Source organism: Lontra canadensis, unplaced genomic scaffold (assembly GCF_010015895.1).
Source record: "Lontra canadensis isolate GAN:19392208 unplaced genomic scaffold, GSC_riverotter_1.0 scaffold11, whole genome shotgun sequence".
NCBI lineage: Eukaryota > Metazoa > Chordata > Mammalia > Carnivora > Mustelidae > Lontra > Lontra canadensis.
Window position 1 is genome coordinate 16,136,666 of NW_022631005.1, and position 25,568 is coordinate 16,162,233.

The 25,568-nt window shown below is 38.7% G+C and overlaps 1 protein-coding gene and 1 pseudogene across 5 annotated transcripts in view; one reads left to right on the top strand and one right to left on the bottom strand.

Moving 5' to 3' along the window:
* The window catches only part of GTDC1 (glycosyltransferase like domain containing 1), a 425,334-nt gene that overhangs the window by 286,986 nt on the left and 112,780 nt on the right, over positions 1-25,568 (top strand). The gene's annotated exons all lie outside the window — the stretch shown is intronic.
* LOC116866877 lies at positions 15,223-16,163 on the bottom strand (annotated as a pseudogene).

Sequence of the window (25,568 nt, forward strand, 5' to 3'; positions counted from 1 at the left end):
CAGTCAACAAATAATGAAATAAAGTTAAGTCATGGGACTTGGGACTCTTTGGTTTACTTTAAAGAAGAGGAACATTTCCCATGATCTGCTTTAAAGCTGCATTTATATTCTGTGTAGAAATTTAATTAATTTCTTAATAATCTTAATTATAATAATTTCTTTTGTAATTATGGGTTTACTGACTCTCTGCACAGCTCCACTACCCTCAAATAACCTGGAGACACCACAGGACTCTCTCCACCTTGTTTGCCACTGCTCCTAACATGTAGTAAGAGCTCAACAAATATTTGTGCAGTGACTGAATTTCTGAAAGAAAAGAAAAGAAGAGGAAAGTCCATTTTCTACATTTGGCATGTAACCATCCTCCATTATTCTTTCCCCTCTCCGAATTCCTATAGTCCATATATATTAATCACTCAGTTCATCACTTGGCTACATAACGTATTATGTTACTCCCTAGCTGTTCGAGGTATGTACATCTAGCTCCACATTAGTTTATTGGCTCCCTGGGGCCCTTGTATTATTCCTTTTCAGCAACTAATCTGATGAGGCATCCACTGGACATTTAGTACATACTTTGTGTCTTCACTGTGTCAAAATAGATTTCAAACCAATGTGAGAAATAGCGTTCTATCATCTGGTCTGAACCATCAGCCTATTTCATTCTTCAAAGACTCATGAACTTCCCAAGAATTAATCCAGGGGCATAGAATGATGTGGTATTTCCCTTCACAGTTAGGAGATAACTTTCCACAAGTTACAATTGTTTTGCCTTGTTGAGTGAGTGATAACGGATTGGTTTTCCATTCCTTGATGGCATATCAGGTTTAGTTCAAGATTTGGAAATATGTTTTCAGGATGAAAAGCAAATGTCAGTTTCCCTTTAATGATCTCTTTCTAATGATGATGATTATATAATAATAGTAATAATGATAATAATAATAAATAATTCTAGAAGGGTGCTACTATAAATGTTATTCAACAGCAGTGAATACCCACTTACACATGTTGCAGTCATAGTTAATTTATGAAGCATGTTAAACTTGTCTAACTGCTTGCTTTCCCTTCTGAATATGGGTGTTTATTCAGGCATTTATAGAGAAAGTGTAGTATCTATGCAAAAGGAATCCTGACATGTCTCGTCATTAAAATCCTTTAAGTTTCCCAAGAACTGCAGTTTTCAGTTAAGTAGTTAATTTTTTTCTTTTTGTCTTATTGCTATCATACCATGCTTTGAATAGAAGGATTAAGTGCCTCATTGTATCTCTACCAAGAAAGGTAGTTTGGCACAAATAGGTGAATGGCTTCATAAGCGGAGAACAAAAATCTTAATCTTACTGCATAGAATGACAGAAGGCCACTTTCGTATTCAATTAGCTATGAGAATATACATAACCTGGATAATTGCAGGTGATTCAATTCTCCATACGTAGTTTCCTGAACATTTAACTTATTCATAATTTTCTTTCATTTTTATAATGAAATACATATCAAATGTATGACAAAAAAATCAAAGTGGAAATTTACATGAAGTCATAGACTACAGAGATGACAGTGGCAGCAGTGGTCAGAAAACTATTCAGTGAGGAAGAGAATCTAATTGGCATTCTAGAAATCTTCAAATCCTATAAATTCTATCCCAAACTAGAGACATTTGTAGGACCCTAAATCTTTGCATGGTGGGGCTCCTGGGTGTCTTAGTCGGTTAAGCACCCAACTCTTGATTTCAACTCTGGTCATGATCTCAGCATCCTGGGATCAAGTTTCGCATCGACCTCCATGTTCCGCACGGAGTCCGCTTGAAGATTCTCTCTCTGCCTCTCCATCTGCCCCTCTCCCTGCTCACATGTATGCTGTCTCTCAAATAAACACATAAATAAATAAATCGTTAAAAAAAAAAAAAACTTTGCACGATGATTTCTTCATGAATTTCAGAAAGGTGAGCTCAACAGTAATATAAATATTGTGCATGGCTTATAACTTAGCCTAAAAAAGAACGACTTTGTTTACAGATCACAGGAATCCCACCTTTGCCTTCATTCTACTAGAGGCGCTCTCCTCACTGTTTGTGTTGTGCTTTCAGAATGGATCTCTTGTCTCAAGTCACTCATATCAGTTCTGGTTTTTGAACATCTCTTTTTCCAGATGATCTTGACTTTTGATTTATAATCCTGAGAGAGGCAACCTCTGAGATTAATCTGCTCACAGAGAGAAACAGACAGACAGACAAGATAAATATTAAATAATAGATAGTGGTGCATTTCAGAGGGTTTTCAAAAGGAGTGATACATTCCTCAAAAGAAAATGAATATATGAAAGTACTTAGTTTCTTTCTGTCTACTCTCTCCTCCCCCCACCTTTGGTCTTTCTCTCTCTCTTATTCTAATTAGGATGGAGGGCCCTAAGAGTTGACTATTTTCAATAATATTTAATGTAATGAGAGTTAACTGGATGGCTTCTAAGAAATACCTTCTCTCTTTAGCCTTTTCTACTTACTTTTCTATTTTATATGATCTTGTCAGGTTTTAAAAAGACTCAAGCTCACTTACCTCAAAGCTGAAGAGTCATTGAAGCTCTCTGGGTGGCTTTTTTCCTTAAAGTGTGTTGTGTCATATTATACAGTCTTAGCATTCATATTTAGAAAAATGGTTTTATATTTCATCTAATTTAACACTGCTGTAAGAGTAGAAATTGATTTTTGATACAAGAGGGGACCATACGGATCTACCCTTCAACAAAAAACCATAATGTAAAACAGCAAAAAAAAATAATGAAAAACAAACCAATCCTTCGTATGTTAACTTTTACCATTTCTTGTTTAGCTAATATTTTATTCTGTCCAAATATGAAACTTCCATGTATCAGTAAAATTAACAGGGGCTTTTGGTCTAATGATGTTAGCATCATTTCTCATTTTTCAATATCAAGTCCATTGGTCCTGAGTCTTGAATGTTTTGATTTGATAGTGTCCTTCAGTTGCCTGTTGAAATCCTCATGGGGAGCATGGTTATAGAGATTGGTTATGATTCTCCACGTGGACTACAGAGAACAGTCCCTCATTTCCACGTTCAGGAGATGCTCTCCCATAGCCATTCATGTGAACTTATATAGTTCATACTACGTCAGATTTGGTGATTTCAAAGTTGTGAAATCAGCAGTGACTGTGTATCATAACTGGTTGGAAAGTGTGTCTCACAACTGGCTCTCTCTTCAATTCTTGTTGGAACTAACATAATAAAGCCTGAGGAGTGTAACCATCTTCTGTTTTTCTTTGCTCTGCTTCTAGCCTTAACCACTTATCTTTTGCTCCACATCTAAGATTTCCTCTGCACTGTTCTAAACTAACATTTTTAAAATACTGCCTAGTACAAGCCAATTACATTAAAATCTTTAGTTTCTGCTGCCTACAAGTGGAAGTCACATTTCTCAGCCTGCCACCTGAAGCCATACATTCCCTTCCCACCTGACTCATCTCCCACTCTCCCCCTCCATGAACCCCAGTAGGTATATTCATGCTTCTCCAAGTGTGTTATCCACATTTCTCTCTACCTTTGCATTGTATTCCTAGCCTTCTACCTTCTGGTCATATTGTGGCATTGTGGAAAGAGCATGAACTATACATGGGCTAGAAATGGATTCAGATCTTGAATCTACCACTTAATAGATGCATGGTTATAAATTCTTTATTCTCCGTGCACCTCAGTTTCCTCATTAGTAAAATATAAGTGCTGAGAAGGTTAAAGTTAAATTGAGGGTAATTTGATTTCACACCACACACACACACACACACACACACACACACACACTTCTGGTAGTAGGCATTCAGTTCTATTTTTCCTGAAATGCCCTTGTTTCTTCTCAATTTCTATCTGAAATCAGACCATATTTTCTTTAGTCTACATTCAGCTTCTCCCTTCTCCTTGAGGTAGCTTCATTTTGTCTTACTCCTGAGCTAGGTCTTCATCTTTAGAATTTCTCTGACATTTGTGGCTACTCTTTAGCACTAAGCATGAATTACTTTGTGAATTGTTTATTGTATGTATTTAGATATACACACAATCGGTCTCCCCTATGAATGAATCATGAAGGCATAAGTGCCATCTCATACATATATACCTCTTTGTATCCACAGAGATTCGAGTAGGACACTACGAATGCTAGAAACTTAATGAACATTTGCCCTTACTGGTGTGGTGGTGATGAAATCTCAAGTATTTGCACAAAGTCAGCTTCACTTCATTTAAGAATTGTGGACATTTTTGAAGCCAGGGCTATACACCAATACATCTGTACCAGTTACTCCACCATTGTACAATCTGATGGTTGGTGCCCAGATATCTAATTGTTCAGTATTTTTTTAATCTCTCTGTACTGTTTATGTACATTTTCTAATGCAAAAACCTCTATGAATTATTTTATATACTTATATTTAGTTCCCCTTGGAAAGAATTCAAAACAGCAACTTTCTTTCATTATCTGGTTTGGAAAAGAAATGTGTGATTTCTGATGAATTGTGTGCTATTTTCTGAGAATTTCTCCACTGACACATCTTTTGAACAGAAGAGATTTGTTCCCTACGTTCTTACTCATGAGCTTTCAATAGACTTCAGATGTGGAGAAGCATTGCCCTCCTCAAATACGATTTGCAACTGCATTTCATTCACTTTCTTCCCTTTCATGAAATTGAGATGGACGTCTGAGCCAACTTAAAAAAAAAAGTAGATGTGAATTGCATTTACTCGAATAATATTAGATTGTCCTACAAACTTATGCTTGGTGCTGTAAGGCAAAATCATATACCTTGGATTTTTTTTTCTTTTTAAGTACAGTGAAAATTAAAACACAGTTGAGAGTAATATTGACTCAGAATAACGCAAATGTGGTCTATTTCAAAGTGAGGTAGCTATCTGGAAGAGATTTTCAACTTTGGATTATGTTGGTGCTAATGGTTAAACCTGCATACCTTGTCTTTGATGTTCTGTCTGGGCTCATGTGAAGTAATGGGATTAAAAATAAAGTGTACACCTTTCTTTTGATCTGAGTATCCAAAAGGAAAAAATATTAAAAAAGCCTGTCTCCTGCTCTGATTTAGCAAATACCACTGCTCTAACAAAACTGATGTGATGCTGGGGTTCAGTTCACAGATTTGACAGGTAGCGTACACTAAAAGGTTTTTGTAGCCATTGTCCTTTTTCCTGAAGCAATGTCACTCCAGAGAGTGCTGTATAAATGTGGCTTTACACCATCTACAAAAATCAAGGCAAGTTCGATTAATTTTAAGCAGCCCCTCTCAAATGACTTGCTTCTCTGGTAACTGATAACAAAGTAGATAATTTAGGACTCCTGGTAAGTTAGCGAGAAAGTGACAATAAAAAGATGCTGGCATAAGGACTTCACCTTACTGGCCTACTTTCAGAAAGAGCCTGTTTATTACATATTTTCTAATGAGACTTTGCTCATCTTCTACTTGGTTGAACATACGTATATTTGCACACATACATATTGACACACTTCAAAGACTCTACTCAGTATAGAAATTAACCACTCCAAACTGTGGTCATTTCAAAAATGAATGAATAAGATGTTCAGATATTTCCCATGAAAGAAAATAAGAAGGGGTGGGGGAAACAGATACATTTTCAGGTGACCTGAAAAGGCTTAGATCGGGTTGACTATTGTGCCTAAATGCTCTTAACCCAACTTAGGCATTGTGATGTCTTTATGAAAACCTTTGGTGTCTTGAATAGATCTTTTAGTGGACAGGTGGCTTTTTTTTTGCAAACTGTCAGGCCATGCAACACTCACCAAAAGGAGATGATAAGTTCAAGTGCTCTTTTCAGTAGTAATGATCTTAGGAGGTATGATGCATCCATGATATTAGACCAAAACCAAAGTCTTCCTGTTCTTCCAAAGACCAGCTTTGCTTCCTCTTTCTGTCTCTGCTTCTGCAGTCATTGTCTGTTCTTGTTTTGTTTTGTTTTTCCTGTAAATGATGCTACTGTTTTCCGTTCATCCAGGTTTAAGCTGTCGCATTGGCTAAATATCATTTAAACTCCTTAGCATGTCATCCGCCCTGAAGGCCTTTCACAATCTCTTGTCTAATCTCACTTCTTTCTAACCCCGTCCCCTCCTCAAGCTGGACTGCCATCTCTCCCCTGTCCTTTGTCTGATATTGATCCCAGTGCCTGTATGCAGCCTCGCCCTTACTTTCTCTTTTCTCTTCACCCAGCAGGCCTGCCTAGCCTCAACTGTCATTCATACTGTTGAAAGTTTCCCTGCAAAAAACACCATCCAAAAGGCATCTCCTCTAGGAACTCTGACAGAGAGTCATTGTGGCGTTCTTGCCACCTCAACAAAGGCCACACTCCAACACAGGGTATATTATGGGGCCTTCGTAAATATCTCCCTAGTCTCTTCTTTCCCAGCACTCTCATCCCACCTCTCCCCAGACACACTAATCCTGCCGTGGGGAACAAACTCCCGGACAGATCCTTCTCTCCCTTGCCTCCACCTCCCCATATTCCTTCATCTGCCTGAAATGCATCCTTCCTTCCCTCCAGGGGTCACTCTCATTTATCTTCCAGAGCCCCTCAGAAGCCCCCTCTAAATTGGTTCCATGCTCCAGCATGCTCTGGACCTACTCGCATCCTAGCCCTCATTGCACAACACTAAAATCCTCCTCTTCACCTCTTTTATTTACTTCACTAGATTGTGAACTCCTTGCAGTCATGGCCACATTTTGTTTATCACTGTATCCACAGAGCAGTGCCAAATATCAGACACTAATGAGATTTGCTGGTGGTAGGAACAGATACGGTGCTTAGAGTCCATCTTATATTACGGTAACTATTTTCTATTGGGATGTGAGTGTCCTAACAGCCTGGGTGATGCTTTAAGCAGCTTCATTCGGAAAGTGTATTGTACACTATGTATCTATGGCACATATTTACAGGATATTTTTCTCTTGAATTATTCAGATGAGCAAGCACTACTCTTCAAACTGTGCTCTCACAAAACTACAATTATTTCAGTACTGCTGTTATTTCAGAAAATATTTTGGGAAATCTCCTCCACTAATAGTTTAGAAACCACCCAGGAAAACCAGCTTTATTACTTATTGTGACCTGAGAGATTACTCAACTTAGTCATCACAGTTAGTGGCTTTTGAACTCATAACCAGTGGTTATGAGTTCAAATGCCTCAACCCCCAAATTTAGTAATTCTGGGCATATTTATTATAATGGATTGTGATATTCCCAAGGGCAGTGAGAGTATCTGGCATAGTCACTGAATGAATGAGTGGAAGAAAAAAGTATGTGACTACCTCCAAAGACTGAAAACGTACTCACCTTGCTTCCAGTGATATCAACCTAATTGGCATGCATTTTGGAAGAGAGAAGTTATTTCAGTGTATTTCTTTTAGCAAAATAAAATAATGATAAATCTGTCTCGCTGTCTGAGAGTCATACCCTGCATTTTCTGTGTTGGTTAAGGAGCTTTGAGCCACTGACAGGTGTCTCAGTATTTGGGTTTGAGTTCTTCCCAGCATCTGATAACTGAGTCCTTTCTTTGAAGTCTCCCTTTTCAGTCCCCCACCCTTGGGATTCTAGACTTTTACCTACTTAAGCTTCTTTCCTGGTAAACTCTTATTTTGCTCCATCCCATCTTTCTTTCTGTTTCTCTTCTTTCATTCCAGTTATTGGATTTTCTGATACCTGACTATAAGATCCTCTTATCTTTATGGCCATAGAACTTTTAGGGTCCTAGTGACATATGGCTCACTGGCATAGATGCTTTTAGTGTATACAGTAGATGAGAGGAGAGTATCCTCAAGAAACAACTTGGAGCCCTAGACCTCCAAGTAGGGCAAACAGAAAAAAAAAAAAAAATTATAACATTGTTGTTTTATTCTTTTAGAAAGTGGCATAAGTCTAGTGAAATAAATGAACAACATCAACTGCAAATTAACTCACACAGAAACAAGTGATAATGAAGTAGAACAATCATGAAGGCACACTTTGTTTAGAATAGTAGTCATGAGGATTTGTTGTATCCTGAATGTGGTACAGTTATCATTGCTGCTGTACACATATGCATGCGCATTTGCACAGATAAGCGTGTAAAGTTGAAACTGAATACGGGCATTTTCTGCTTTGAACTTCAGGAAAAATTTAAAAGTATTCCAAAAGTCAACTAGTATTCTCTTCTTTTGTGGAATATTTAAAGAAAAAAAAGAAGTCCGTGGAAGCAAAGGGGACATATTTCTTATATAAGCCTTTGCTACAGCTATTGAGAATACATACCCCCTATTTTTATCATTCTGAATGACATATATTTCTTCAAGCAGACTAGGTCCTCAGCAAGTCATCCATAGGTTTCCGAAAGTATACAAGTAGCTTCAGTGACATTTCATCAAATGTTTTCCAAAGTACAAGTGTCTAAGACTTAGGCCTACCAGGTCAACTTTAAAAATAATAATAGTAATAATAATAATACAATTGTCAATTATAAAGAAGTTTAAGAAAGCCAAGGCCAGTGCCAGTCAGTATATCGGAAATGGATGTTACAGCCCTCAGTGTTGCTCCCTTGCCTTTCTGGTGCCTATAAACCTCCATATAAAGATAGGAGTGACCCAGGCAGAAATTGGGACAAGATTGTGGCTCTGTGTGATGATACCTAGGATGTGATGGCATTATTCCCCAGGCCTAGAAGCAAATGGCATATTTGATTTGTGAATATTTCTCTGAAAATGCATTCTTATGACTTGTTTTTATTCTTTCAGGAAGGGGTATGAGAGTGGTGGGAGTAGAACACTCCCTAGCCCAGAAGCCTGGAGTCATGGTTCTAATCCCTTGACAGAATCAGAGCTCACATAGTTGTATCTTGGAATTAAATTTTCTGGAGTAGTATTCCTTAAAATGTGTTCTCTACATGTGGTTCCATGAAATGCTCCTTTTTTAAAAAAAGAAGGAAGGTGAAGCGGGCAGCTCTGCACACTTTATCTCCCTATAAGTATTCACAAAGCACATTCGTATTCAAGTGTGAAAAGCCCTGAAATAAATAAATCTAACTTTATTTAATTTAATATTTCTAAAATTTACTGTTTAACCACAGATGATGATTTTTAACTCATAGAGCATTTACTAAAATCCTGAGGAATTCGTATTTTCTAGAACACACTTCTTTTTAGACCTTTGTCTCCCCACCTTAAAAATGAGGGAGTAAAATTAAATAATTTCTCTGGTTCCTCTCCAGTCTCAATGCTGTGGTTCTATAAAAATTTCAATTGTGTAGTCACCGAAGTCAAAAGTTACATAAACGGGACAGCTGGGTGGCTCAGTTGTTAAGTGTCTGCCTTCGGCTCACGTCATGATATTAGGTCCTGGGATTGAGCCCCACATTGGGTTCCCTGCTTAGTGGGAAGTCTGCTTCTTCCTCTCCATCTGCCCCTGCTTGTGTTCCTTCTCTTGCTCTCTCTCTCTGTCAAATAAATAAATAAAATCTTGGAAAAAAAAAAAGTTACATAAATGCCTGGAAGAAGGATGATTTTTCACACAAAGTAAGTAAAAACAAATATTCTTTTACACGTTGTATTTACTATCATGTAAATGGTCTCTTTCCCTCCATCTTGGGCTCCTTCATACTCTTTTTAAAAATAATACAAAATCCACACACCATTCCTTATTTTTAATTTAATTTAAATTTAATTTCTATTGAGGTTTAAAATCCATGTTAAATTTCCTATATAGTCTCAGGTTAAAACTGTTTGCGTGGTGAGTCCACAGGAAAAAAATAGGAATCATTTTTCAAGTCTTTATGAAAGTCTGTATTTTTCAAGTCTCATTGCTGTTGTTGTCCCCCACACCATAAGTTCCTCAGAGAGCATGAACAGTATTTTCTTAATTATTTTTGAATGTTCCATCGCACACAATATTGGGTGCTCTGCGGTTGCTTCTTATTTTTGTAAAAGTACCCAAGAATGGCTGAATTGCTTAAATGGAAACTACAACACTTTATCTCATGTTTTTAAATGTTCTACGGGTATAGAGACAGTTATATTCTTGTTTTGAAACTATTGGAGAAGCAAAACATTTGTAGAACTAGTACCTACTTGTGGAGGGACATGCTTTCTGTCTCCCCAGGATGGGCTACGTTGCTCTGCCTCTGCGTCACTGTAACTGTGTCATAGCTGTGTCTCCACAACTATGGGGAGTAACTCTTAGACTCTGAATTTACCCAGGCACAAAATCTTTTAAGGACATTTTCCAAACTGTTTGCTATCTAATTATCTCTCTCCTTCTCCACTCCTCAGTTTATATGTATATATCAAATGCAAAATGTTTCAAAGTATAGGGGAGAAACTCCTATCACAGTATAATCATTCTTGATTATGGAGTTTATATGATGTTCACAACAATGGATGATTATGAATAAATATTTTTTACTGAGGAAAGAAGCAGGTGAGTTTACGAAAATACATTTCTTGAGCACTTGCCGTATTTCAGGCATAGCCATTATGATTTAATTCACAAAAAAGAAGGCATCATCAACATTCTTGTGTTAAAGAAACTGAGGCTCAGGGTTTTTTTTTTGTTTTTTGTTTTTTGTTTTTTTTTTAAACCAAGGTCACACAGTGAGTGGCAGAGTTGAGATGTAAGCCAAGGGCTTCTAATTTCAAGTCCATACTCTTTCTGAAATGGAAGCAGTGGCATATTTTTCTTCTAAAATCATCTAGCAGTTGAAGTGTTATGTTACAGAAAGGCTTTTAATGAGAGCTAAACCACTGAGTCGTTCTAAGGAGATTTCTATATCCATTCTATCAAAATGCCAAAATTCCAGAATCCTTCTCTCTTTTTGCCCGAATGCATTACATATGTCTAAAAAAGTTTGATAATAAAGTAGAAAATTATTTTCCTTAGTCATTGATGAGTGTTAGATTACATTCTGAGCCAGTTATCTGAAACATGTGTCTGTGGAGTATTGTATGTAAAATTTCAGAAGGATTGTTCTCCAAAGTTTAAAACAGAACAGAGAGGCCCAGGGCATTTGTTTGTTTTCTGTCCCTGCCCTGCAACCCAAAGCATCTCCTTCTGACTGGTGTGACAGGGGTGCTGCCACACCCAGACCCCCTGCTTTGGGTGCATACCCCCTCCTGGGCCTGGAGACAAGCCGGCCTTGAGTGAAGGGTGAGGGGACACCCACACATAGAGAATGCCCATGCCATCCATGTTCCAGTTGCCCCTGAAGGACAGCTTTTTATGGGTAGATGGTAAATATTTTCTACTCATTTTTTTTGCAAAAAAATGTTGAAGTGAAATCAGTATAACGTAAAATATATCCATTTTCAAGCAAACAGTTCATTGGCAGTTAGGCTGTTCATAAATGCGCTACCACCACTTCTGTCTGGTTCCAGGATATTTCTATCACCAAAGTAAAACTCCTTCCCCGTTAAGCACGTTCTCCCCACCCCTCCCCCGGCCCAGCCCTGGTAACCACCAGTCTGTGTTCTGTCTCTATGGACTGATCTCTTCCTATAGATGAAATCGAACCATATGTGCCTTTCGTGCCTGTCTGCTTTCCTTTAGCATAATGTTTTCAGAATTCATCCGTCTGTCATCGTGTATCAGGACGTTGTTCCTTTTTATGACCAAATAATATTTCATAGTATGTCATGTCTGTGCTACCATTTCTTTACTCATTTGTTCACTGATGGGCATTTGGGCTGTTTCGGCTTCGAGGCTATTTTTTGAACAATATATGCACCTGTAATTACCCCTAGAAAGCCTGTTGCAAAAGCCCTTCAAATGGGCAACTTACAGTTCCAGAGGGAGCACCATAGAACCGAATCTGAGGTTAACCTGCCACTAAGGTGCTTTTTGATGCAGGACTCGCTGAAATGTGTTGTTATCCTACTTTGATAAACGATATACAGTGTGTGTGGGTTATACGTGCGACGCCAAAGAAAACTAGCTTTTAGATATAAAATGTAATTGTTTATGATGTTTTTGTTTGTGTTCAGTACTGAACTTAAGAGAATTATACAATGCTTATTTGGATAACTTAGGTTAGAGACACAAAAAAATAAGTTCTCCCAAAAGCTCTAGTAACCAAAAGCGTTAAGTATACTCTTCTGTCAATTAATAAAGAAAAGCTATTGAAAACATTAAGTTATCTGGCATGTCTACATATATAATAATTATGCAGCCAAGGCTTTTCCTTTTGAAACAATTTATACATTACATAAACCTAAGTTTCTCATCCAAGTATCATTTCAAGAGAGGCAAGTTTAAATAATGGAGGCAATGGGGAAACATAATATTACGATAATGTTCTTTGGTGCGGTTTGGAGGGTTTTAGGAAACATTTGGAACTATTTTTCTCATAAAGTCACTTAACTATTGAAGTGTTATGATAGCATTTCCCTCTGCGTTGTATACAATACAAAAGGAGTCCAGTTAAAGGAGACAGCAATTCTAAATATTCTGATTAGAGGGATTTCCATTAATCAGGAAATTACATGCTCTGGTGTCCTGGTAATAGCTTAATACGAAGATGCAGCAAAATAAGGAAGGGTCAGGTGATTTAGGGGAGTCCCCTTTCTTTCAAATGCCCATTTCTTTACAGCTTCATTTAGCAAACCTACATTAAACTTTCTGTAATGGATGGAAAAAGACCTGAATCTTCAGAGTAGATATTCTCTAACTAAATTGATTTGGTATTTTATTTTTTTGAGGAATATTTCTAACTGGATTATAAGCTGATGCTTCTCTCAAAACTGTCGTGATGAAGAGAATGTTTAAGCTTTTCTTACACCATTATTATTGGCCTCTTTGAAACTCGACAGATATGTGCCTCAAAGGTTCTAAACATCTGTCAAGTGTTAACTTAAATTAAGTTCCCTTGTGAATTGATAACCACTATGTTCTTTGCATTTGACATATAGATACTCACTGGTGATTGTTTCTTATTATAAAATAACTGTAGCCTTTTTGTAAATTTAAATTGTAACAGTGATTAAAATGTAATGCGTTCTCAAGGTATATAATCTGCTGAATAAGGAAATGAAAGCTGTTTCGTGGGTGCTTTTAAGAAGTATAGAATATTTTTGTTATATTGGAGCTTAAAAACCATTTCTGTTGAGGGCTGCCGTGCTATCTGTTATTACAGATGACTAGAGGGTATGGCCAAGCTATACATCAGAATGAATAAATTTCCTTGTCAGTGACCATTGGGAAAGTACTTGAGAGACCAACCTCAAGAAAAGGGAATTTGTTTCAGGCTGTCACTGAAGTGGTCATTTCCCACCCCCCTCCCCTTCAAACAAAAATGAAACAGAACAAAACAGAGGCTCAGGCACCAGGTAATTTAAAGGACAAAGAGGAACCCCAAGACCCTGTTGTCTTTAATTGAACGCCCCTTCACAAGGAAGCCTGGTGCTTTTGGTAGGGTGGAATGAGGATCCTTAGCCACTTCAATTAAACTAAGAGGATATGTTTTCATTTCCAAGTAGAATTTTCTGAGGAAATAAACTGGAGGTGGGATCCATAGCCGAGTGTGGAATCCCCAACCCGCATCTCCCATTGTGTTGCAACCTTAGCTAAAAAAGGATGACCTTAGACAGGGACCACTAACTCCCAACAGCAACTGAAAACAGATGGTTAACTGCTTCAGTGCCAGGGGCCACACTGCACAAGTGAGCAGGATAGAATCATCCCTGCAGTTTAGAGACCGGCACATGAGGCAGTCAAATCGTAACACAATGGGAAGGGCCTGGGCAGTGGTGTGTGTGCAAGTGGGTGAAACACCCAACCTTGCCAGGGCGCGACCATCTGAAGCCTGGAAGCTAGACTTGCATCGTTGTGTCCAGGCCTCTGTTCTAAATTAGCGAGAGATTAAAAACATAATCCTAGAATCTTTCATTGGCGGGTATCTTTGTGGTCCTTGTATCCTAGGGGACAGCTCCCGTTGCTCATACATTTTACCTTAGAAAGATCCAAAATGAGATTTCCTCGGTATATCCATTCACCCCAGTACTACCCTCTGAACAGAGAACAAGCAGCAGAAAACAGGCAGACTCCACTTCCAGACAGTGTGAGAACCCCAGTTATATGAAGACCTGCTCTTCCCAGCTTTGTTCTGCATGTCCTTGGTTGCACTCAGACCCCACTTCCCACATCATCTTTTCCACAGGATTATACCTATCTGTTCTTAGATTCATGAAATGTTTCTCCAAACTAAACATAAACCAAATTCTATTTACTCCCCATATTTTTCTTCTGTTGCTAAGGGTTTCATGATGCTAAGTGGATGCTTTCTTTCAAGTTCCTGATCATTTCCACATCCCCTACTCATCCTTCCATTTCTAATTGTCTGATTTAAGTCCAGAAAAGTAGTTTCCCTACTTGCTTCATCTGCCTTTTTAGAGCTTAAACTCTTAGCAAAGTGAGTCAAGAATTTATCCAATACTGTGTTTTTGCCAAGCAAGCCTTCCAGATGGTGTCCTCATGGTTGAAGGCCCCCACCGCTGCTTTATGCTACTTCTCTGCCTGTTTTGTAGTCTCTGTTACCAAACCATGCCCTCTACCTGGCCTGGTAGTCTGGAGTACACTTCCAAGAAGAAATAGGTATGTATATAGATATATATCACCACCATTTTTTCTCTTTTCTCCAGAGTGCTTTCACCCTTGTGTTTATAACCTATCAGACAGATATTATGATCTTTGTAATATACATGGCTCTGTACTTTGAGCAAATCTTTTTCTTTTGGATGATTTTTTTTCCTTTTGGCCAGGGTTTATTCTTAATAATAACCCTAATATTGAAAAGCTAGTATTTATTCAGTGGTTACTAGGTGCCACATTCTGTACTAGGTTATTAATATCTAAGCCATCATTTGATGCAAACTATACTAATAGTAATTCTTATAATGTAGATATCATCCTCTCCATTTTACCTGTGAGGACACTGAGGCTTGGGAAAGTAAAGTCACTTGCTTGCCCAAGGCTACACCATCGTAAGTGATAAGCTCAGGATTTGAACCCAGAATCCTAATACTTCAACACTTGAATTCTTTTTTTGAAGAGCAATAGTATGACTATTTATTATATCTCAGAGGCAAGGAGAGGAAAAACCTCAGCAGGGTGAAGGTGGGGGAAATTCTAGAGTCCTGTGTAAAAGACAGGAAGGTCTCTGCTGGGCCCATTACAGAATGAGTGGAGATTCTCAATAGATTATTCCTTTTGTTTCTCCCCTGGGCTTCTTGAGCTTCTCAGAGCTCTTCAGAATGATGTCATGTAACACAGCATTGCGGATCTCCATGACCAACCACTAGATATCCCAGCACTCTTCCTTGTCCAGAGGTTGTGCACCAGCTGCCAGTAGTCACCCACATGGGGCTGCTTGGCTCACAACATCATCCCACTGAGAGAAATACTTGGAGTTTTGAGTGTGGAAGCCTTCCAACCTGGTGTAAAGGTTGTCATCAGTTGGAACACCTCCTCTTGGGTGGCCACTCCAAAATTGTTCCCGTCTTTGATCTGAGGTATCTGTAGCTGCAACCCAGTAGTGACCAGGTTGAGTTGCTCAATGAGATCCTTGATCTCAGGCTTTAGACACCAAAGGAGGACCACAGTCTTCTCACTGCAGTTCACTGGGCCACACAGGAGACCTTTGTCTTTTTCTTCCCCTTTCTTCTTTTCAGCTTTGTCTTCTTTCTTCTGCTGTTCTTCTGCTCCTCCTTCCCTTTCTCCTTGACTGGATCAGGCACTGGGATGTCCAGCCGGGCCTTCAGATCACTCAGTTTGGCTTCATTGAGAGCTGGCTCCTTTAAAAATGCATCCAACTCAGGGGCAGATGGGGCGGCTCAGTCAGTTAAGTGTCTGGCTCTTGACTTTGGCTCAGGTCATGATCTCAGGGTCATGAGAGTCCTGGAACCCCATGTCAGGCTCCACATGAAGCTTGAGATTCTCTGTCCTTCCCCCCGGCCATGTTCTCCCCACCACCACCACCACCAGAAAAAAAAAAAAAAAAAAAAAAAAGGCATCCAACTCAGAAATCTTCTTGGGAAAGTAGCTCCCCAGCAGGTTCTCTGTGTTGGTGCATAGGTCTTCATGGAACACATCCACTTTGGCTTGGACTTCAGGCTGGACCTTGAGTGTGGCCATGGCCAGATTGGGAGCCTAGCACCCTGTGAGAAACAGAATGGGCATGGAGACAGGAAAGCAAAAGCAGTGCTCACCACCTGCATGGCCTTCCTGGGTAGCAGGACATCAGCACTTACATTCCCAATCAGTACCTGCTTCCCTTCCCCTGTTCCCTTGTAGTACCTTAGAAGTGAATCTTACCTGTTAAGAGCATGTCTTCTTGTATAAAAATTCCAAGTTAAATCGATCTTGTTCAACCTTGTGTGTTGGTATACAGACCTCTTAGTCTCAAAATTTTCATCCTCGTTGGTTTCCCTTTATTTACCCTGAAATTTTCCAGGCATTTATATCACTTGCTCCTTTGTTTTATCCTGCATGGTTTCAGGTTTTATGAGTTGTGTCTGAGGATTTTTCTCCCTCTCTTCCTTCCAAAATTTAGCTCAGAGGTTTCTTAACAATACTGGCAAATTAGAGATATTCTTTCCTAGCTTCATGAAGAACACTTTTCTAATGTCTTCTTTCCTTTGTTGGAGTTTATAGAACCAACTCTTAGCACTGTCCATGTAGCTACGTGTTTGCTCCGTATATCCTTCTCTTTTTTTGCTTCTACAGTTCTAACCTTCCCCTTAAAAAAGAGATAAACACCACCCATCCATACCTCCCCCCTGCCCCCGCAACTGTACCCTCCTCCCCAAGTTCTTAGTTTTCTTCCTAGATGGCAGGTACAGTAGTGCTCTGTTCTGGTGGCACTTATGAATCATCTGGTATAAACAAATACCAGTGCCCAGGGGCTAGCCCAAATCAATTGAATCAGAGTTGTTGGGGATAGGCCCTAGACATCATTAGTATTTTTAAAACTCCCCAAGTGCTTTAAAACTTCTGATTTGCATCCTCATTAAGACTCACAGCGTTATGAACTTTGTCTGGCAGTAACATTCATTCCCACTGGAATGAACAGAAGTGGGTACATTTTATGAATCTTGGCAGACTCCATCTCCTACTAAGATTCATGCTGTAGGAAGACAACATGCCTCTTACTTAGCTTGGCTACAGCTTTGTTCACAGGCATGAACAAGTTCCATGAGGATTCTCTTCTGCCTGCAATTAGTAATAGCACTGTGCCTACCTCCTAAGGTTTGAGAATACTCCTAGAGCTTTGTGGTGTAACTGCAATCACCCTCCATGGAGAGCCCAGCACCTTTGGTGTACTTCCAAGTGCACGCTTTTCTTCCCTGTCTCTCTTGGCGTATAGTCTTTTGCTGACTCTTCTCTTATCGTTTATTTTTCTCTGCTTTCTTAACATCTTTTTCTTCCGGATTCCCTTCTAAGATCTTTTTATGGTTCTGTTATAATCTAGGTCAGAGAGATGTCCTAAAGTCTATTCATCTTCTCTAGCAGGAAACAAATGAGCATTTAGAGTAGACTCAACCAAGGCAGGAACACAAACAAAAATACTGTTTGTAAGGTGTGATTCTAACCTTCTAGAGCTGACTTTTAGTTCCAAAGGGAAAATGAAGTCACATAAAAGCAGCAGAGCATATGTAGTCATCAACATTCTAGAGTCTCAGAGAAAGCATCTTGAGGAAGGTAGATCTTGAACTGAACCTTTCAAGATAAGAGTAGAGAGGGTACTTCAGTTTGACTGAACAATATTAGTGAAGGTGTGGTGGTGGAATTCAATACAGATTATATGAAGGAGAATTTGTCCCAAGGACAGTGTGGGATCTGGAGAAGAAAATTACATGGGGTAGGCCTGAATTAGGAGAGAAATGTAGTTAGCAGGATGGTAAAATTGATGATTTCACCCCGCTTCCCTATTCACAACAATTGCTAGACTCTAAAATGTAGAGATCAAGCACCACATCTTCAGCGTGCTCCCATGCTTAGCATAGTACCTAATAAAGAGCAGTCGTATAAAATATATTTAGGAATGAAGAAATTCTCAACCCTAGGAGAGTGTTATAAACCCCTTTAGAAGTTAGGTGAGCTTAAGAGACTCTAGTCTTTAGAAAAATGCCAGTATATACCACACATGCACACAATTATCCATATAATTACAATGGGTTCAAGGATTCCCTGAAGACCATTCAGGGTCTCCAGGTTAATAATTGGTGACTTGGAGATGTGTGACACACAATTTATGTCTTGAATATTATTCAGACTCTCATGATTTAAGCTTACAGAGAACTGTTAGATAAAATTTTTCTAGTCGTTGAAAAGTTTTTTTAAAAAAGGCATTATGGGTAGATTTTATTGTTGTGAAAGATGCTATCTATTTTATTAAATAGATATTATTTATCTATTTATAGATATTATGTATATTATATATATTAATATAAACCTACTCTAGACAGCTTTTTCAACCAACTCATTCCCATAATTCTAACTGGTTTTGAAAAACAAATTAATTCATTACTATTTTTTACGGAGAACATTCTTTAATAAAATCATGTTACCCCACAATAACATTGAGCTGCTTTTGTAGTTTACCTGTTTGACCATACAGAGTTAAAGAACAATGAAAAGAATCGCAACAAATTGTGCCAAAAGAGATGAGGTTCCAACAACTGTCTTTTACTTTCTGTGACACATGGCAAGAATACCCTTTACTGAAACATGGGTGCTAACACAATAGGCACTTACTATCTGACTACCTGTTGAAAACTATTCAGTCCTTGACTACAAGCAATTACTAGATAGTGTTTTGACTAAGAAGAAGTTGAAGAGGGGAAAACATTCTTAAGAATGAAGATTTTGATATTACTGTCTAGGTATGAGATTCTTTCCTGTTTATTACCTCACTCTCTGAGTTTGCTACCATATTTTTTATTGGCCCATCCTCAAATCTCTGCACCTCACATCCAACTTGAAACAGATTTCTCCAACAGCTTTTTTCTTATATATTCATGGTTTTCTATGAGTGCCTTATGCAGTTGCACCAATCAAAAATAATAGAAGAGAAGATATGACAAGGGATGGATGTTTGTTGTCGTCATCATAGTTTTCCATCCTCATTACTCCAGTATCTGGGAAGTTTTTAGACCAGTAATAACACTGATAGCCACCAGGGCAAGGTGAAGGATTCAGTGGTATCTGTTTAGAGCAGAAATAAATATAAGAGAATATCTGAATCCATCAACTAGCTCTGGAACTTTTCTAGGAGACTCTCTCCAATTATGGCACCCAAGACATCAGCAAACAGCTTATCAAGTCTAAGCAAGTGTGTTTTCTTCTAAAGCAAGTGGCCTTGGTATGAAATGGATTTACTGATGTGTAGTCTCTGATCTCCATCAGTCATACACATACCATTTTAACTAATTTTTAAAATAACTCTAAGAAGTAGTTCCCATTAATAAGTGAAAACCAATGGCTCAACTAGGTTATCTTGTTGGCCTAAGGCTACTTACCTGTTAGGTGATAACTCTGAAATTTGAGTCCAAGGCAATTTGCTTTTTTTTTTTTTAAACATATGTATGTATTTTTTTATTAACATATAATGTATATTTAGCCCCAGGGGTACAGGTCTGTGAATCATCAGGCTTACACACTTCACAGCACTCACCATAGCACATACCCTCCCCAATGTCCATAACCCAACCACCCTCTCCATACCCTCCCACCCCTGACAACCCTCAGTTTATTTTGTGAGATTAAGTCTTTTATGATTTGTCTCCCTCCTGATCCCATCTTGTTTCATTTTTTCCTAAAGGTGCCTTGCCACACTCCCCCTTCTAATGTAGATTTTTACTCACATACCCTACCTTCCTTCCCATTCCTATTTTTAGGACATATGTGACACTTCAGTGAGAGCAAAATTTAATTGGCATTGTTACCAACCTCTCTGGAGTTGTGAACAAAATACAAATAAAACAAGATGGAAGATTTTGCACATAAATGTCTTTGCCATTAACACTAGCAGCTTCTTTAATCCTAGCAGGCAGAAGTGATCAAGTGTATCTCTTTCAAAGAGCACATGCATATTGTTTTCCAATAGAAGAATAACATATATTTGTTAGCAGATGACCTAAACTGATCCATTCTTTAATGAACCAGGGAAGTTGGATTCTTTTGCTAATCCGTGAATGAATGGTCTTGTCAACATGATCCCAGGAGACTGGGAGTGACCTTGTGTTCTCTGTGGGTGTGGCTTTGGGTCAAGGAGTGTGAGGCCAATGGGAAGCAGCCTCATTTGACCTTTGAGAGCTTCATGTGACTGTACCTTTAAAATCTCCTATGGCAAAAATGTTTTTTTCACCCATTTACCATGTAGATTGGGAGTTTGTTATTTATTAAATCTTGTGAAAATAAAGTCTGAATCTAAAAATAAGTACATGCTTACTATAACTGTTTAGGTTCACTTTCTCTAGCACTCACCTTCATTTCTGTAAAACTGAAACTTTATTAAGCAACTGCTTGTGCCAAGCACTACGCTGAACAGTTTCCTGTAAATTATATTTTACCCTCTCAGTGGTCCTATGGCCTTTTTAAAAAGGATCATGCCAATAATCGGGGAAGAGCAGTGTGGTTTTGTTATAATGACAGTGATTTCTTCCTATTTAGATAGGTTTTAAAATGTTACACTTATGACTTTTGTTATCTTTCCTTCCAAGAAAGGACAAATGCTATTTATGAGAAGCTCAGTTTAATAATATCAGATGAGCAGAATTCTATTTTTTTTTTTTTTAATGGTAGTCTGAACAGAGAATTTCAGACATGGAAGGCCCTTATTCTAAGACAGTTCAACATAAGAGCAGGTCCAAAGAGTGTTTTGTGCATCTTAAAATTTAAATTTACATTTAGCCAATCAGGACTCAAAGCTCATATCAGTGTTGATCATACAAAGGGAGATGTTTCTAATTAACTAACTTTAAAGCCCTATCTTAATCACTTAGAGCATTCTTGTGCACATCTGTGCTGCAGGAGTGACTGGATTACCTCCATGGTGTGTGTGTGTGTGTGTGTGTGTGTGTTTAAAGCAATGCTCTAACTCTATCCAAATGCGATTCAGCACTGTTTTAAAGTCTAGAAGCAAATGTGTATTTAGTAACATAGTTTAAAAAGCTGACCCCCCCACCACCACCTTATATGTTCTTCTCTTGTAAATTGGGCTTGTTTGTGCAGGGCAGCCGTTTGAAAAACTGTGACACGTACATCCCAGAACGTCTTCCCTCTTACTTCGATCTAACCTAAATGAGCACCAGAGCCAGGGCCTCTCATGTGGTTTTGCTTCATCTGACAATGACATCAGTATCTTTCCATTTGCCCTATTTTCATAGAATGATGCCCAGAATGAGTGATGATGCCAGGAAAGGAAACTGAGTCCTAGGAGTAATTTTTGGTTAGAGTAAATGAAGTGATATGATAAACAAGTCAAATCTAATGTGACAACATGGCACAAAGCTGTGACACAAAACGTTTGATTCTATTCCTGTGGATGTTTTCTAAAGCTTTTATTATGCCTTTCTCATGTCTTGTGTGTATATATACTGATCAGTGGAAACATAATTCGTGTGCAGATATTTATTTCTATCAATGAATGACCAGATGGTTCTTGCCTATGTTGGAAGAGAATCATTTTTCCCTATTCAGTAACGGAGGGACATTCTTTGTAACAAACTAAATAGGGTGACCAGCTCTAGCCCAAGTGAGAAGCATGCAGCTGCCTTTCTCGACTTTGTACAGTTGGCAGAGGCTCCTACCTGCCTTTATTCTTATTTTTTTAATTGAAATAGTTTGTGTATTTTCCCCACTGCAGTAACACATGCTCATTGTGGAAAACTATGGTGGTACCGACAAAAACAAAGAGAAAGAACGCTTATAAATTGATTTTTACTACCCAAAACTAGCCACTTGGAGATTCAATAATGACAATGAAGATACAGAACTGATGTTTATTTGAGTGCCTACTCTTTGCTGAACACCATGCTAAGTGCTGTACATAAACTAATTTAATTCTCCCTGCAACCCACTGATGTAGGTAATAGTATTGACCCCCCCCCTTCAGAGCTGAGAACACTGGAGCTCAGAGATGTGAAACAAATCCCCTGAATCACACAGCGATTCCCACAGTGATTCTTGGCAATCACATCGATTGCCAGGAGTTAACTGTGTTTGCACTTTAGCATGTTGCCCTTCAGTTGTATTTATGAAGTTTTCAATATGTTAGAACATTTTACTTTTACACAGACAAACCTGTTCTTTACTTTCATGGCTTCTACCTTTAGAGTCAGGTTTTAAAAGGCCTTTCCCATTCCTAGATTCTAACAGAAGAGGGAGAAGAAAAAAAAAAAAAAAGAAATGCCACCAGTACCAGAAGAAAATAATCATAAGCCGGAAAGCCAAGGTGTCTGCCAAAGCTATCACCAATAGGAAGAGAAAGGAGATCTGAGATGTGTCTGAAGGCAGTGGCAAAGGGGGAAAACAAAACTAGTCCCTTATATCCATCCAGTGCAGTCTGTTCAATAAACCAGTTACATGCACTTCCTTTCTTGCCCTCTGTCCTCCCCTTTAAGCTTCTGTAGCAGGCAGTAAGAGGAAGAACTGGAAGAAAAGAGAGGAGGGCTTGTTACAAAGCTGGTGCTGTTGGGAGACTCTCTCTCATGGGTGTCAAATGCCTTCTGTTAGCAATAGGCAAATGCTGGCTCTTTTGTGTGGTGCAGAGGTATGTTCTTTTGAGACATTCCTGGGAAGACCTTGCACACACACACAGGTATTCCCTAGCATGAGTGAAACCCTCTCTGGGGGACCTCTTACAACTTTCTTCTCTCAGATCCTGACACAAGGGTATGCCCCTTGCCCTGAAGTCAACCTTCTTGAACATGTCCTTTAGATATAGTGTATGCATAATTCCCCTTCACCAGGAACATGGAGTGGGAGTGGGAGCGAAGTAAGTATCCTTTACCTTTCAAATGGTAAAAATGGGGCTTCTTCCCTTTGCCATCTTCTCTCTCTCCTTGCCCTGCCATTTGGACAACTTCAGTCAGCCTCTTGCCTTCAGAATCCAGAAGTCAGGGCTATCGTCAGGATCTATCCCCCATATTTTAGGGGGCATGCAGTAGGTCCTCCCCAGAACAGTTCTGAGCTCTGTTCTAGGAGCAGGAGGAGGAAGCAAGATTTTGAGTTTCAGCAGCTTGGAAGTCATCCAGTTTGAGGAAAGCGATGCCAGCCTCCCCTTCTGGCGAACATCCCAGATCTCTACAAGAGCTTCTCAGGGAGCCCATCTATACCAGTGGATGCCCTCCTTAGTCTTAGGTTGTTAGTGATGAGTAAGAGTCATGCGGCCAATATTTCCACCTTTAGCAAGCCCTGCAGACGTGTATCTTGCACTTCCTTTTGGCATTTGGCATTTGGAGGTCTTAATCCTCAGGGTGAGGATCTCAGCTGATATGCCGAGAATAGGACAAGCCCCATGTCACACCATATGATATAGAATCATTTTGTGTTGTGAACATATCACATGATAAAAAGTTTTTAATTTTTTCCAAAATGGATCGTTAGTTATCACAGATACTTTCCCATTAGTTTATTACTTTCTTAATAATGACCAAAGCTATCAATAAATTGATACTCATTTCTTCTAGAGGTATAATTCCATTATGATAGTATGATAAAAAATTATATCAGAGGAGTGCTCTGTATTTCAAAGCCATTTCTATGCCTCAGTGTGTAGTCCTTCAAAGCAGTATTTTGTTGATCTTGATGACAACAAATTCAATATATCTAATAATACTGCATAGCAGGTCTTCGTTCTCTTTCCTGTTGATGTGACAGTCACTCTTTAATGAAACCTTATTTTGTATACTATTTGCATTGTAGAGCAGGAATGAAGAGCTCAGTTTGTTTAAGCAGTAGCTGATCTGTTTATACTTTTTATATTCTTCCATCAAGAAATAATTACCCTTCAACCAACCTTACCTCTTCCGACTTCACATATGCAAACCACCTAAATAAAACATACTCAAACACCCAAACCACACATCAGTATACAAAAATAGTAAGTACCCAGAAAAGCATAAAATTGTGTATGCATAAGCCTTGCCACTTCCTTCTACCAAGGCAGTCATTCATTCATCAAGCGCGTATTGAACGTCTACTGTGCGCCATAAACCTGTGAGCCAGTAGAGTTGATTTCACTCATTTATTTGCTACAAGGAGTAAAGAATAAGATTTGTTTTCACTCCAGTCCTATAACATCAAAATGTTATTTCTGGCTTAACGAAGATAATATCATAGTAAGACTTTAGTATCTATTGGTTTGTTGTATGTAATTCTCTGCTGGAATACATGAACCGCACATGGATTGGTTTTAAATGGCCTTCAGCAGATGGCTGCAGGGCTGTCTGGACTTTAGTTGTCTGTACCCCTAAGCTTACATTCAGTTCTAGAATAATCTGATGTTTGACACCCGGAGAACTTGGTTCTGCCATGGCACATATTTATTGAAATGGTACCTGTGTATAAATTAGGGCACAGAGTTGACAGTTCAGGTGGTATGTGCTATATTTTAACATGGCCCATCCTAACAAGATGCAGATCCTCAATACAGCTAAATTATGGAATAAGGACATTTTTTAAGACAACAAGAATATTTTTGTTTGTTTTATGTGAGTACTCCATCAAATACTTTTACAAGGACATTTATTAACATTTATGGTTAAAAGTATACAATTTCCACTTACATGTAATTTAGTATTAAAAGAGATGTTTTCATATCTTTTTATGACCCACAAAAATACAAACTGTGAATGTATATAATTCTCTACTGAAAACATTTGCCCATATTCATGAACCCGCTGTTCAAAAGAAGGCTATTTCAAGGTGCAAAGTAAGTAGCTTTCTTGCTTTTTAATAATGTTGAACCTCAAAATAATGTTAAGTATGTCCTGAACGATGACCATGGATGGTTGTGGTCTTTAAACAACCAACATTACTATCTCTTTAAAAAGCTTGGAAGAGGAAGGGGTGCCTGGGTGGCTCAGATGGACTCTTGATTTCAGCTCGGTTCATGATCTCGGGGTTGTGAGATCAAGCCCCACGTCGGACTCTTTGCTGCGCCTTGAGTCTGCTTCAGGTTCTCTCCCTCTCTCTCTCTCTCTCTGCCCACCCCCTCCCCCTAAAAAAAAAAAGCTTGGAGAAGAGAAATTCAGCCATATGTTAAAATGTCTGGTTTTTCTCATAACAGCAGAGATTTCAGTTTGAGTGGGCACTCCATAAATATCTGCTGATTGCCTTACAGTAAATGTCTTAGAATTTAGAAAACTGATGAGTTTTTAGGAAAGATAAAACTTAGGTACAAAGCTCTCTCTATTGCCTCACTTTGGTGAATCTGTAATTCTTTCTAGGCATAGTGCTCAATACCCACCTCTCCTTAGAACCTTTTCTGCTGTTTCCTATCCAATATCTATTATAGTTTAGCAAGTCAGAAAC